The following is a 16,810-nucleotide window of genomic DNA, read 5'->3' as shown; positions in this document are numbered from 1 at the left end:
TTTCTGTAAATGACGTTCTTTGTGTATAAAAGACGTGTGACTTATAATAAAAAGGAAAAGTTTTGGGCCCATTTTCTATTGTTATTATGCATGCATTGTACTAGTTTACAGCAGTTGTTACAAGGCATGTCCCGAACCCTCTGTCTGATCGGATTTTCGGGCGGCCGCTGCTACATTGTAATGCCCCACTTGAGGTACGTAGTTAAGATTTGTTGTATTACTTAAATGTTCATTGATTCAGCTTCAATTGAGTTTGTATGTTGTCATGGTTGGCCTTTAATGGAAATGGTATGTTGAGTTGGTTGAGTGTTTGCCTTGAGATTGGTTGAGACTTGAGGAATCTTGGAATTACAGTCTTCGCCGTAGCAACGTTGGCTTTGTAATTGCGGTGTTAGCTCTATAAGTTTTCGCCAGGGAGACGGAAATTGCTTCGACACGGCGAAGAAACGACAAAAAAGGTTAATTAAGTTTCTAGAGAATTCTCTATAACGGTAAAATGACTATTCTACCCCTAATTAGTAGGAAAAGTGGAGAGTAAAATGTAAGGAAATTTAGTAGAGAATGTGTTGGAGATGAGGGTGTGATTGTAATGAATTAAAGGACAAAGATGGAATTTTCAAGGAAGAGTAAGGGTAAAATGGGAATGTTTGTACGTAAATTGAGCTAACAAGTGACTAAGTGTAGTAAACCCTTCATTTCACCCATTTCCACCGCCATTCTCATTCTCTATTTTCTTCCTATCCTCCATTCAATCTTCCAAGATTTTTAAGGAGTTTTAGGGAGCTTTTAGGTAATTTTTAGTAGAGATTTCATCTAAAACATCCTAAGGTAAGGATTCTTGCTTTAGATGTAACTTTGCATATAGTTGTGTTGAAATCTTATATTGTTATTGTTGTTGTTTAAAGTTGTAGAGATAAGCTAGGCTACAAAAAGGGAAGGAGAAGTGTTAGAGAAGTCACTTATTCACAAAGTAAGTAAATCCAACCCAAGTTGAGATGTAAGAACTCCTTTGAGTAGAGATTTATGTATGAATGTGTATGCATCATGTTTGTTGAGATGAGATGATAGTTATTGATGAGTATTGAATATATTGGAATATGAGAAGTGTTGAGATTTTTATGATGTTGAGTTAAGTTTTGATTGAACTTGAAGGAAGTTTTGAGCAAACACTATAGGAGTGTTTTTCTTTGACAGGAATTTAGAGTGTATGAGGGAGTTTTTCTCCCATTTTTGGATGATTAAAGAGAAGAGAAAAGTTATTGTTAAAATAGAGTTTTGTATGCACATGAGTTGTTTGATGAAATGATCAAGAGAAGCGTGAGTAAGAGTAGAAAGCCTTAATTTGTGCTACATGGCATAATTGCATTTCATGAGTGCATTAATGAGCATGAGTCATCCATATGCATTAATTGCATTAGAGAAAGAGAGTAGAGAAAGAGTAGAGAACTTTGAGTGTGAGCTTCATTAAGAGAAAAAAGAGAATAGAGTAGGTTGTGCGATGGAGAACCCGTGAGTAATGGGTAGAGTATTCCCGTATGTACGCCGCAAAGAGAGAGAGCGGCTTGAGTATGAGAGAGAAAAGTAGTGTAGCCCGTGAGAGTATATGCGAATGAGGGCTATACCCAAGAGTACCCGAGAGAGAGTTTATACACTCACATTGCCAAGGGATCTGAATCCATGCATAACCGAGTCCAATCGGCTAGAACGAGTAGAAGTCACAGAAAGCGGGAGCGAGTCCTGGCCGTGCCTCCGGTAAGATGAGTCCGTGACTTACAAAAGAGAGTTAGTAGAAAAGAGTTCTAAGAAAGAGAAACAGAAAGAGAAAATAGAGAGAAGTATAAAAGAGAGAGTAAATGAGAATTGTAAGGGAAGAATTAGAGAGAGAGTTACGGGGACAGATGAGTAGAGGATTTACTTACTGAGCATTGTTTTAGTGCTCACCCTGTTGTTTCCTATGTTTTGTAGGATCTAGGTGAGGACACAGTCGGATGGACGTTGGCACGCGAGGGGAAGTGGTTACACTGTCCACCATGTTTTTGATAACTTTTGTACATGATACAAATTTTGTGTAAAGAATGTATATATTTAATAATAGAAAAATTTGGGCCCAACTCTTTATACTATTTTCTATGTATTTTATTATGTATATTTTCTGAGTATTTGAGTAGGAAGCAGCTATTACATGCATCATCCTCTCGTGCCATGGACAAGAGAGTGTCTCGCCAGTCCTCCGGGAGATCAGACAAGTCAAGGGTCGAATTCTTTGGTCGCAAGGCATAGATAGACTCGATCGCCCATTCGGTAGCCTTCTCCTCGACCTCCGCTATCTGCCTCTACATCTCTTCAGTCAAGGAAGCAACCTTCCCCTAACTTGCTTGGAGTTCAGCCTCAAGAGTTTGCTTTTGCTTTTCCAAGGCGTCTCTCTCTTGTTCTGCTCGCCATGCTCTCGTAGTGGCCGCTTTGAGCTCCTGGTCCTTCTCTCCAACCTCCTTGGAGAGTCTGGCTATGGTCCTTTGAAGCTCTTTTATTTCCTCCCCATGCTTCTCCAACTCGGCTTTTTGGAAGTCCACCATGCGAAGAGTCGTGTGTTTCAGTTTGCCGACTTAGAGGATAGGTTCCTTTTATCTTTAGTGGCTTCCAAACTTCGCTTAAGGTTCGCGTTCTCTTCCTTCAATGCGACCTCTCCCTTTGCAGCTCCCAACCGAACCTTATCCAGGGACAGTTGCATGGTAAGCAAGGCCTGCGAACAAGGAAAAATAGCAAGTTTATTAGAAGAAACTAAGGGAAGTCCTCTCCAAGGGCAGTTCGTTTACCTTGCTTAAGTGCTGGACAGATGTGGACATTAGGTCCACGTCGCTGGATCCTGCAGACTGCTCAAATGCTTCCGAGAGTCCGCACTCCAGCAGAGTGTAGACCATTGTCTATAGGTACTCCGGCAGGTTCTCCAGCGAGTCCAGCATAGGAGTTCCTTTCTTCGCGTTATCAGCCAAGGGCGTGTCACCCGTCAGTTCCGTACCTGACCTCTTCCTGATGTTTGGCTGCGACCCCCCCAGTTGATCGCCCTCGGATTCAGTCTCCGACTCTTCGACCTAGATTTGTCTTCTCTTCTTCTTCGCTCGCTGAGCCATTGTCTTTAGCCTCGGGCGAGTAGTCAATGGCTGGGAAGCCTTTGCTGTTCGGAGTGGTGCGTCTTCTGAAGTTCCAGCGGGTCGCACCGAGGCACCCGATGTGGCACCTTCAACCGGGGGATCGGCAAGAGCCGCATCAGTCGTCTTGGCAGTCTTTGACCGCGGGAAGTTGAATTGCCTTCGTCGTAGCGGCTTTGGTGCCTTTGGAGGCATGGTCGCTATGCGCAAGCATCGTTAGCCAAAGTATTCAGTTTACGACCAGAAAAAAGCCAGTTAGCGAGACTTACTCAGTGGGGGTTCTAAAGAAGCATTCGTGTTGAAAAAACCATATTTCCGCAAATTCAAGGTCGTTATGAGCTTTTTCGCGTCGCGACTAGCCTCGGGCAGGAAGCCGAAGGATATGATCCTATCCGGATCGGAGAGCAGCTTTATGTCGGTCGTCTTGTTAACTGTCAGAAAAGAAACATGTCGTTAGAAAGAAAACGCATTCCAAATTTAGTACATTCACCAAGGGAAAAAAGCCTACTCGGGTCCTGAAAGCGGCAATGGCCGTCGTAACAAAAGAAGAAAAACTTCATTTCGTAGGCCTCCGCATTGCTAGGGTAGCTGTGTATCCCCTCGGTAATAGAAGGTCGCTTGGACAAGTAATAGGAATCCTTGTCCTTGCTCTTCTTTAAGTAATACAAGTAGCCTAGCTCCAACGCGGTCAGCTCGCCCAGCCCGTTCTCGCAACACGCGATGTACATGGCAACGATAATAACATACGCGTCTAGAGTGAGCTGCATCGGTGCTATCCCGAAGTGGTCCAAGACCGACCTGACAAAAGGGTGGAATGGGATCAATCCGCCACCCTTGATGATCTCTTCAGAGATTGCAACCAACCCACGGGATGGGTATCGCGACAAGTGGGCCACGTCGAGGAAAATGTCCTCGTCGATACCATACTGTTTTATCACCCTCTCGAGCTCTTCCCCGGTGAGTACCGAGTAGACCTCAAGGGTGATACTTGGGGCACCCTGCGAGGGCGAACCGGTTCCTTCCTCGGATCTGGTCGTTGAGGGATCCATTCTGCTGGTCTGAAAAAGCAATAAGCAGGAGGGTCATTTAGCCATCGTACGCTACTCCGTACGACAACGTGGAAGAAAAAACTCCCTAAAACCTAAAGAAAACCTTAACAGCATGATTCGAGCCATCATTCATAGCTCGAACCCGACATGGGTGTCTCGTCTCCAAAGAGTTATCAGAAAACTAACGCCATTTACCAACAAAAACAGGGAAAAATTCTTACCTGTCGGAGTACGAAAATGACTTCTGCTTTGAATATTGGAAGAACGCTGGTTTGGAAAGCAAAGACTCCAAACTTGCAAAAATCTCTTTCTCTCTGCGAAAAAGACGAGTGTGGTGACATTGCCTGAGATCTGAGTTTTTATAGTGCTTGAAACGACGTTTGGGCGGTAAAATTTCTCACCGTTGATCACGACCATGTGTCGCAAGTCAGTAAGAAAGAGTGAACGTCACGATTGAAGAAGATCAAATCTTCATATTTTCCGTTGAAAAGCTCAAGCGATGGCACTCTTTCCCTCACAACATTAATTGCGCTCCAATTTGCATTTAATGCTCTGATATGGTTTGTCGTTTCAGCATGTCATACATTTAATGTTCTAAAAAATGGAACCGTGTCAGCACGCAACTCATTTAATGCGCATGGTTGGCACTTATCGCGCACAGGACACGTCTGCCAATGTGGACTGCTTCATTAAATGCACCTGTACTAAAAGTACAATAGATAAAGCCTGACGAAGTCAGGTCGCTCGTCCTTAACAAGCAATGACCTTGCGAGGTCGTGTTCACAAAATAGCGCTACTCTGACTTGTTTCTAAACAGGTCGGGGTCACCAGAATTTCACAAAAGCATCAAACCATGGCATGACTTGTAGTTTCCAAGGTTCGATCCTCAAACCTTAAAAACTAGGGGACTTTTGTTATGCCTGAAAAATATAGGGCTAAAGTAAGGTCCAGTCAGCCTGTAAAAGTCAGAGCATGGGTACACCCGCAGCCTGTTTCTGTTAGAATAGTGGGTGCACGCTAGGCCAGCTAGGAGCTGTGATGATCCCATGTGTCCAATCCTTGCTCCAAATCGCGCAAATCACTATAGAAGGTGGGCAATGTGACATAAAGAAGGATTTGCACGGATAATCCCACCAACTCACAGATTCAGTGATGATTGCCTTAATCCATCCCACTATAAATTGAGAGCTCCTCTCTCATTCAAGGGATTTGCACATTTTACTCTTGATTAGCTATTCTCTCTGTAATACAAAAGTTTTCTCTTTCTTGTACCATCATTTGTAAGTCAGTCAGCTCACGCGACCTGACCTCTATCATTAATAATATAACAGTGGACATAGGACTTGCTTCTTTAGCATCCGAACCACTTTAAAAACGCTTGTCTCATTGCATTTACTTTCATTATCCTTTATATTCACGTGTGTCTTCTGGGCCAGCTCAGCATTTCACACGTGCGTTTAGTTGGTGTAAAAATCACACATCAACAACTAATAACTCCCCAACACAAGAGAATTTATGATATTTTTGAAAAAAAAATATTTAATTCAACGTTAGGGTCAAGACCAAAAACCCAGAAAAGAAATTGTATCTCAGTTAATTTTATAATTTTTATTCTAGAATTTATTTATTTTCTCTTGTAAGATCATTTAGTGTTAACTCAACCATTTCATTCAGAAAATATTAAATCCACCGCCTAAGTTAATGATTTAGCATCAAAATCATTACAAAATTAATTTATTAAAAAAATGTCACAATCAAATAAGCATTATTCATTTTTAAGATAAAGTGGAGAATATAAATAGGAAAAAATGAACATAGAAATTAAAGGACAAATGCTAATACAAATTAATATTTATAACATAATTAGAAGACTTAAATTTTTTAAAATAAATAAAATAGTAATTAGGAAGGATTGTTACATCAGTTTAATGATTGAATTGCTAAGATTATGAGATAAGTAACTAAAGTTAATTAAGGGTCTTGAAAAATTTTAAATAATAAAGTATGTTAAGGGACTGTAACAAAGAAAATATGGGATGGGTACTGATTGAATTTTATTATGAATTCATCCCGAAGTGACTTACTCTCTAATTTACTCTAATTCAGTAACTCAATTAATTATATTTATTTCCTTAACATATATAATTAGATGCAATTAGATTCTAATTAAAACGAGAATACATAAATTACATACAAAATAACATAATATCACTGTCATTATAATTTTATCAATTTTTAAAATCATCCCCAATCATAAGTTTTTTCCCAATTTTTGTCATATCCTATTCCTATCATTTTCAAAATATACATTTATTTTCATATTCTGAAAATACTATTATATTTTATTCAATTATTTTTAAACCCTCTAAATTTGATAATTTAACTAAACATTTACAAAAAAAAGTTTAAAAATTAACAAAAACAACCCCACTTACCCACATTTGCCAGATTCTGGCTACCATCGCTATCGGAAGGTGGTCGGAATCTGGTATAATAGTACACTACCAGCTAGATCTGGTCGGTACCGCACTACTATAGCATTTTCCAGCCAGATCCACTGTGGATATGACTTGAAAAGGTTAGATCAATGACTAGATCTTTGGCCGTAGCTAGTCGTCAACGACAGCCATATCTTTGGTCATCATTAGCGACTAAATGCGACTAGATCTGACCGTCAATCTGACATTTTTCGGCCAGATCCACAGTAGATTTGGTTGGAAAATGCCATCTCGACACACGACTAGCTAGATCCAGCCGATCGTGTGCCGATACGGTGACTCCGACTACCCTCTGGCAGTGGTGGCTGGCAGCTGGTATTTAATGGGTGAGTGCGGGTGTTTTTATAATTTTTAGTTTTTCATTGCAGGGGCGTTTGTAAATTAACAAACTTAAGGGGGTGATTTTGTTAATTTTTAAATCCTACCTGGTTAATGCCAAAATACTACTGGATTCCAATAATCGTGAACAAAAATTTAAGCAAAGCAAATGGAAAATCCAACAGCAGACGGAGAAGAAGCCCAAAGTAGCTGCAACTGGAGCGAGGCAGTGGAAGATCTGGTCGCAACAGGAGAGACGGAAGCCGCCATTTCTCTCCTCGAAACTACCGTTTCGAAACTTGAAAACCAAGAATCAACCAACGAACCAGTCAATCTTCAGTTAGCTTCTGCTCTCACTAACTTGGCCAATCTCTACTCCTCCAAAGGTTTCTCTCTTAAATCCGATGAGCTACTCGCTCGTGCCTTTTCAAATTCGGTAAGCTGTGCTTGTTTTCTGTCTCCTTTTAGCTTATTTGTTATCTGGTTGTTGATCTTTATTTATTTTTTATTTCTTTTAGTGTGCGAAAGTTGTAAACAAGGTTGAAACTCTTGGGAGGATTCTGCTCATAATAGCCTTCAATGATGGTAGTTTGTACATTTCATTTCTGTCAGTTTGAACGCAAAAATCGTACATTTAGAATTAACTTGGATGGTTTGTTTAGGGAATTTTGAGAAATCAGCAAATCAGTTGATAAAGATTGCCTCAAGATGAGTTGCAGAAGACGGTGAGTGTCAGTCGATGTGGTTTCAGTTTTTGGTTGAATAAATCGCTTGCCTTGGTGGTAATTGCGAACTACATCTGCTTATTGATTTTGATTCAGCTTAGTTGGTCATGGCTTTATAGTGGTGCTATGTGGATTTGTTTCGGATTTTATATGAGGATGATTATGATTAGACTGTGGTGTGGATAACTACAGATTGGGAAGCATTGCTGATCGTGCGCCTGGTGAATTACTTTCCTCCCAGTGCTTCCTGAAGTATCAAATCTTTCATTGGAAGATACAAAAGTTCAACCCCTAAGCGGCGTGGAAGGGGAACATTCTCTATGAAAAGAATGAACTGTATAGTGTCGGCAATATGATAAATCTATTGTTGAAGACCAGGGGATGAAGGTGTGAGCCTTACTTCTGAAGGAATCCAATTTAAAACATAGTAAGTCATGCTTTACCACGGTTCAATGCAATCTATTGTGCTTATTGATATGTTTATTATATTACTAACCATAGTCTGGTGGTTTTTGATCTTGGTGCAAAATGAGTGCTATATAAGACTGAAATGTCAGCTAATCGAATATAAAAGTGGTGGTACTCTATATGTCAAATTCTTTCTCTAAAATTCCTGCTTTTTTTTTTTTTTTCCCAGCTAGCTCCTAAAAATGATGTGGGGATAGAAAAGCTAGCTTAAGGAATAGGAATAGATGAACCAATTTTATGAGTTTGTTCATCTATTTTCAATATGAGTTGAAGTTTTATGCAATTTCCCTTTCACAAAGACAATGTAATTTGCAAGAGATAATCCTCTATCGTGTTCTCAAATTCTTTAACAATTGTTGCGCACAAAATGCTGTTTTCATAGTTGCTATGATTAGAAGATTCAAGTACTGGATGAATGAATCTATGGATCAATTAGCTTCTGATTTCCTTGATATGATTAGATTACAAATATGTTTTGAGAATTTGGAGATGTATTGCAACAGAAATCCTGAAAGAATCTCTCGTTTTGTAGTATCTTGAGGATAATTTTTATCAACCAAACAGTAATTTATTATTGTTAAATGACCTATCTTGCGAGTGTTTCCACTATTATATCTTTATAAATGAGTGGTAATAAATCTAGGTGTTAGACTATTAGGAAATATTATGATTAGAATCTAAAGTTTTCAATACTGAATGTACCTATGATCAGTAGCTTTTAACTTTCCTTATTGTCTCTTAGTTAACTAGCGTCATAGCTTCTTTTTCTTCGCTTTTTGGGCTACAACTATGCTTGATAGTTTGCAGCTCTCTTTTGGAAATCTCTTTTAAGGCTTAAACAGTGTATATATCTTCATAGAGGCAGTTCCTTCTTTTGCCTTTCAGCTGAGGATAGTTTTTCCCTTGTGTGATTCTTGCTGAGGGAGGAGTGGCTTCTTCTATATGTTATTTTCTATATACTTTACAGCCCAAGTGCATACTATGTCATAATATTTTTTCCAAATTGTAGGGCATTGCCCCAACTAACATCAGCATCTGATTAGGGCATCCTTTCCATAATATTATATGGTTGTAAACATCTATGCCTTTTGTTGGTGTGTAGAATTGGTTTTGATAAGATATGGTAGGATTTGATTATAAATAGTATTGTCTCATATTGGTCAAATGTAATTAAATTACTAATAATGTGTAAAAAAGAAAAAAAAAAAAAAAAAACTTGATTTGTATGATGTTTTTATCAGTTAGAAAATGTCTTAAAATTTCTATTAATGGAACAAAAAATAAAAATCAAATAAAAGAGTAGCAAATCAGTTTAAAAAAGAAGGTATTACTTGGAACTTGGAGTAAGCAAATCCTGTGGGTTTGATTCAAGATGTTTGGTTCGTTGGTTGGAGATTGCATGTTCCTATCTCTTGTTTGGCATGGTTACATACATAGAGCAAATTATGTGGGCCCACCTTTCAATTTCATTTACATGCATTATTTACTTTCAAACCCATGGGATTTGCTTACTCCCAGTATTTAATGAATTTAAGAATGTTTATCTGCTTATTTTCTCAATTAACAAAAGGGTAAGACAATTACTTCTATTTTTCTTACATCATTCAGTAACCAAACATATTCTACAATACAATCTCATTTAGTCCAAAATAGGATAATAATATATATAAACAAATATATCAATCTTATATCTAATCTGATCCTGCGGATCAAACAGGATTGACAGGATAACAAATCCATTGTACGTGGACTGTATGGTGCCAAACAAGAGGTATATATATAGTTCTGCAACTTTCAATTTCATGAATAATTCCATCAACTAATCTTCAAAACTGGAATATTGATGCTGTACTATTAAGTGGATTTCGGATTTAACCTTCTTGTTTTATATTCTGAGATGGTTTTATTGTGATTTCAGCTAAATATGTACGCGCCATGTTCTTGTTTGGCTGACTTTTCACCTAGTACTAGGACGACAGATCTAGAAAAGCTTTTGGAGAATTCAGAGATCGTGGATTTGTTATTCGCTGGGTCATGATACAGTTGCGCTTGCAGTATTTTGTACACCGTCAGTAGGTATTATATTTAACTAGCTTGTCAGTCTTTTGATGCCAAATTTGGTTTAACTATTGTGGAGTTTCATAAGCCAAATTTGCATAGAATTTTTTTTTAGGTACTAAAGTGCCAATTAAAAACTAATAAACTGCAAGCTATTGGTGACTTGTTCAAAATCATTGAACCTTTTTAAAATTTGGACAAGGGCCAATGCATTAAAACCTTAGTACTAATATAGAATTCTTTGAACTAGCAACAAAATTCTATAGTCAATACTTGCCTCACCCCCTCAAATGTGGAAGAGGCTGGGGTTCAGCTTGTGGGTGGAAATCTTGAGCATTGTGGTAGCTAAAATTATCATTTGATGAAAGAATAGCAGTTAATATATGATAAAATAATTTTGCATACAACTATACATCATGAAATTAATGCTTAAATTTCCGAATTTTCCATTTCATGATTGAGCTGCATGTTGTTATGCTTAGATGGACAATGGCCTTTGTTAGAGCTTAATCATCAATGCCCTTACCTGTTTGTGTAAGCATTTGATTGTGTTGTTTGCTTACACCAACCTATGAGCTTTAAAGCTTATGTGTAGTGTTACTTGACAGCCAACTAGACCCAAATTCAATGATGCTAGCATGGGCCTAAGCTGTGACCAGACAAATGTTTGAAATGTTAGATTGAGCCGATCTCCATATGCAATTCAAGCTTTAAGGCATGTCCAATCCTGCAGAATTTTTTTTGTGTTTAAGCTTTTGCCCCAAGTTTACTTTTAGGGTGCTAGTGGACATTCTAACTTAGTTGGCTTCTGTAACAAAGTTAATTTTACTTTATTGGTCTTTTTCCTAGAGCTACATGTTTAATTATTGGAATAGTTTTTTAACTTCAATACTTAAGTTGTTTAATTGGTTCTTGGACTTTCAATACGGATTAACTATTTAGTTAGTGGAACATTCATGGCATAAGCAAGTTGAGTTTATTAATAGTGGGCAAATATAGATCCCACCTCTTTATTTTACATATGAGACTCCTAATAAGTTATAATCTTTGCAAAATAATAGTGGGGATATTTCTGTCTTTAATTCTTCCTGCTCCATCTATGAAGCAACTCATCCAAGATGAATGCTTGAAAGTTGCAGGTACTATGAGTGCTTGAAGGCCTAGCTCTTGAATTATACAATGGTGATTTACCTCTTAGACTAGTCTTCTAAGTTATCCATGTATTGACTGCACAGTGCTTCCTCTAACTTCCGGTCCTGATGAACTCAGAGGAGATTATATTGTCATTTGTCTCCTGGATCATGTCTTGGTTAACATGCTTCTTTGTTTGGGAGGAGATTCTGAGACTGTAATTTATGAAGGGTTGAGATTTGGCATTTATCTTGTGGAGCAACAGTTTGAAATAAGTGAAACCTGGCATCTTTTATGTCTTCCAATCTGAATAATGATTTGCCAGAGGCAGTGTCCAAGATGAGGTTCTTACAAATGATCTTATGATAGTAATAAAATGGTTCTTGGTAGTATGAGGTAGAAGTAACCATCTAGAAATGGATCAAATTTGTATGTCTGGCTAGCTTTGGTAGAAAGAATTAATAAGCAAATGTGTTATGTTTTTTTGTATTTACTTTGACTTTCAGAGGACTGCATTGAAGTCTGTATCTTTAACTTAGAGAACCAGAGGCTTGGTATTAAGAATTTAGTTAAATTTTGGATGCCTGATGCTGTCACTTTTATGTCAGAAAATGCGTGATGACATATGTATGGGTTGAAGGCAGCACTTTCCTTTGCTAGTTATTTAGAAGTATAATAATTGTGCCATGTGATTATGGAATTTTCATTAAGGATTGATGCTCTTCCAATACTACCTTTATCTTTCAAGTGTATGTGATCTTTCTTTGAGATCAATCAGCCGAGGCATCAAAATCTTCATCTGACTTCAAATAGGGTGACAAGTGTATTGAGATGATTGGTCTTATTATTGTGATTTTTCTTGTCTGCAGCCATGTCTTGTGATTTACGGACCAGTAAATTATTTGTTGTACTGGTGTGCTAGTGCCTTGCTTATGAATAATGCTTTTCATTTGCTTTCGAAAGAGTTGGGATTTATAGTGGCATCATTGTTGTTTATTGTAAGATTTTATGTTCTGCTCAAATTTGAAGCTTAGCCCATTAACAATCTGAATGCTGCAGCACTTGAGGTGCGGAACCGCATTAAATGTCCATTCACTGTGCGTATACTTGATGAGGACGACTTCCTTTTAAGCTCAATTTCTACAAAAGGTAAATTTTATAGGCTTCTTCTCTTTCTTCAGAATTCTTAAAACTCTTCCGGGTACAAGCTTAGGTAGGGTATGAGGCCTGGATAAACTGTCAATTCCTCCATGAAATGTGACACAACTCATATAAAATGCTAGTAGTTACGATAAGCTAAATGGATATCAAATATAGCTACATTGCTTGTTGATCTGATATAACTATTAATTTTTTTTTCAGTGAAGCACGTAAGGAGCTTAAGAAACAATACAGAATATTGTTCCCACCAAACATATTTTGTATATCCACTTAAAATGCCACATGTAAAAATTGAACAAATTGATTTTTTTTTCCACCATTGCTTGTTCAGCCATTTAGTCATTGTTTCTAATGAAAATTATTTGATTAAATGGAAGCTATTGGGATTTAGCAGTCAATTTCTTTGGCACCAGATTTCTTGAGTCATTTCCTTTCTTTTGCAGTCTAGTGTTGCCCCGAGTTAGGCCATTGGTCTTCTATTGAAATATTGTCTGAGGCGTAGGTGTACTATATTTTATCTCTATTTTGTTTGTTGTTATTGACCATTCTCACACTTATAAATAATGGTAAATAAAGTACAAATCTATCAGTCTCTACTGGTAGTCTAAACCGCACCTCCTTTATTTTCATTTTAGGCTTCCACATGTTCCTCTTTGCTCAAATCGGCTTGAAATAGTTTTTCCATAAATTTTGACTTTTACTCTGCTTATCTCTGTATATAGATGGATGACCCTTTTGAAAGAAATTGTTGAGAACATAATATCCATGTCCATTGGTGCGACACATACACAAGTCTGCAGCTAGAAGCCATTCCTCTAGAGTTTGTTCCTTTCCAAATTTCTGCTGCTGGTGCTCTCTTGTCAGTGCTAATTTATATCTATAAATAAGCATCTAGGTTTCATAAACTCAATAACCAGTGTTTGTATACTGGCATTTTCTTAGAACTCTGGATTCGGACTAAGGTGTCAATTCCGGTTGCTGTCTTATCCCGAGTGATTAGAAAAATTTGACCATCCCCTTATTCCGGAATAATAATTATCACGAACCATACCATATATGTGACTGGCAGGTGCCCCAAAGGATGTGGCTGCTTTTGGGCTTTTGGCCCATAACCCTCATAAGCAGAGGCATATCCCTCCTCTTGAGAAAATAGCTGGCTGTATACAAGCATTTCTGATGGAGAAATGCTAGCCTTACTCACTTCTTTTACTCACTTTTCTTACTCACACAATGATTTGACAGGCATGTGACCGCATGTGACTGCAAACTATGGGATGAGAAGATAAGTGAGTAAGAGAAGTGAGTAAAAGAAGTGAGTAAGGCTAGCATTTCTTTTTCTGATGTGTCTCTCTATGGAGCAGTACTCGGTAGTTCTTTCTGCCACCACAAATAAATAAAATTATGATTTATGTATTTGCATTCTTGGAATTAATTTATTGTTTATTTCTTGCTGGCAAAATCAATTGAATGAACCATGCACCATATTCTTTTTAACTGGTCTCTGAATTATTATAAACGAAAAGGTATCTTGATTTTTGGTTTCAATATTTATCAATCTTGTATTGTTCATTTTCAGATCTGGAACCTCCTCGTCAAAGGCCTCAAACATCAGCAAGAACCGCCCAGAGGTTAATTGCTCAGGGAATGGGATTGAAGTTGCCTTCCAGTTTTGGGTCTAGAGAACTGAAAAACCAGGAAGAAGCCAGACGTAATCGCATACAGTCAAGGCAAAAATTGAGAGATGATGCCTGGGGTCCTGATGATGTAAACTAGGTTTTATAATTCCATTGCTTATAATAATTTTAGCTTTGACTAATTCTTCACTAATCCACAAGTTTTTCCTCTTTGTATGAAAACAAGTCTTCAAAGAGCGGGAAACTTTTGTTGTATGATGATAGGCTCTGTCATGGTGCGGCGGCTGAATTTTCTGTTGCTTGCAGGCTGTAATTAACATTTTATATGGTGGTTCATACATATTGCAAAACTTTGTGATAGCCGTGGTCTATACTACAGTCTTATTTTAGTAATTTGCTACAGAAGTAATCTCACCTACCCTCTTGTACCAAAGAGGAAATGCTCTGAAACTAGTTTCGTGAATAATCAATAATGCCGATAGTAATACAGTGAGAATATCGATTATATGGGGTCATCCTTTGATACCAAGCATAAACTGTCCTTCGATGCTTGATATAGTGCTTGAGATGTTTTTATAATAATAATAAAAAATAACTCACATTTATCATTTAATCTCGTCGTTTCCAAGATTGCACTCGATTATTATTAACTAATGGGAAAATGTAGAATGTCTCTCGGTAATGCTTTAGCAAAATTGATCTGGATCCACGGACTAATCAGGAGCTTTAAAAGTAACAACCACAGTATATCTAACTATTGATTGGTCTGTAATACCAAAAATGGTAATCCAGATGTTTTCCAGACTTCCCGAGCATTAAAGCTAATGTAAAACCTCCAAGTTTCCGCACGCAAACGGTAGTGCAAATCATTATCAAATAGAATATATAATTGTTAAAAAATCATAAAGATATCTTTTCTTTTCACCCAAGTTTCTCACCCCACCTGAAATATACCATTTTATATCTCACAAATTGATCACCTTCATGCCTGAGTTCTAACCTTGTTTCAAAATGGAGAATCTTCCTCGCGAAGTAGCCTTTGAAATACTTTCAAGACTACCCATCGCAGACCTCCTGCATGTCAACTGCGTATGCAAATCTTGGCGTGCTTTAGCCCAAGACCCTCGTCTGCCTATTATATATTATGCAAAAGCAAACGCTAGAAATCCATGCCTTATCCTTCACTTTGACTGTCCAATTGAGAACAAGCTTTACTATGTGTTGTGTGCGATTTTTTCATCACCATGTAGAGGATGATAGTTGGAGAGAGACGATGTTAAACCGTCTCAAAACGTTGTCGATGAAATGGTGAGGGGGAGTAGACACCCCATATCTCAAAAGAGTCTCAGAAATCGCCACCTATCTTGTGGGGAGATTCTTTCGACAAAAGTTTCCCAGAACCCTCAAGTTGAGTTGAGGCGCATAAGTCTTTTTTATGTGCCTAAGATCCTTGACGTTAATCGAGGATTGCAGCTCCTTTAGCAGCATGTGGACCAGAGACCGCCTTGACTGAGCCAACTCCACAGAAGCGTGATTGGATGAGCCCGTCGCATCAGGATCTAAGCTCCATGCGATGACCTCCTCAAAAACCTCGGGGATTATGCCCCCAAGGATAGCCGAGCTCGCAGGGGAATCGACATTGCAATCAATTGTGTGGCTGTTGGATGAAGACATGATTATAGCTCACCTCTGAGTACCTGAAACAGAAGCGAACATGTGTTAGAGTTTGAAAAACTTAGCGACCTATCCACACTTTGCTTTTAGTTTAGGCACCCGAGATAGCTCGCGCTAGACAACAAAGGCATGTGACCTACAGGGTTTACACATGCGTTTCTGACGTTCAGGCGACTCCATGAATTCATCTGCCACACATTCTACATTAGTCCACATTGATAGATTTCTGACAGGCTCTTAATGAGCTTTCCAACAGTATCATATAGGCCCCGTAACTATTCATAGATCAAAGGTTATGGCCGTCTGAATGGGGCATGCTCATTTAAGCCCTTTGGGCTTTACACACGGTCTTTTGATGTTTAGCCTACTCCATGAATTCATTTGCCAAATGTTCTACATCCATTCATATCGATGGGCTCTGAATGAGCTTTCCAACGGTATCTTGAAGGCCCTGTAACTCTTCTCGGATCAAAAGTTATGGCCGTCTGAATGGGGCATGCTCATTTAAGCCCTTTGGGCATTACACATGGATTTCGGACGTTCAGCCCACTCCTTGAATTCATCTTGTAGATGTTCTACATCAGTCAATTCTAATAGGCTCTGAATGAGCTTTCCAACGGTATCTTACAAGCCCTGTAACTCTTCCCAGATCAAAAGTTACGGTCATCTGAATGAGACATGCTCATTTAAGCCCTTTGAGCTTTACGCATGAACTTCTGACGATCAGCCCGCTCCATAAATTCATTCTCCAGAATTTCTATGTAGTCCACGTTGATGGATTTCTGACGGGTTCTAAATGACCATTCAAACAGTATATTACAGGTCCCGTAATTGTTCCCGGATCAAAAGTTATGGCCGTCTAAATGGGGCATGCTCATTTAAGCCCTTTGGGCTTTACGCACAGACTTTTGACATTCAATAGTGTGCTGTCATAGGCACCCAGAATTA

The 16,810-nt window shown here is 38.4% G+C and overlaps 1 pseudogene; it reads left to right on the top strand.

Moving 5' to 3' along the window:
• Positions 1-7,166: 7,166 nt before the first annotated feature.
• LOC116124386 lies at positions 7,167-14,548 on the top strand (annotated as a pseudogene).
• The last annotated feature ends 2,262 nt before the right edge of the window (positions 14,549-16,810 follow it).

This window comes from Pistacia vera, unplaced genomic scaffold (genome assembly GCF_008641045.1).
Source record: "Pistacia vera cultivar Batoury unplaced genomic scaffold, PisVer_v2 Contig152, whole genome shotgun sequence".
NCBI classification, from domain to species: Eukaryota; Viridiplantae; Streptophyta; class Magnoliopsida; order Sapindales; family Anacardiaceae; genus Pistacia; species Pistacia vera.
This window is presented reverse-complemented; position numbering and strand designations above follow the sequence as displayed.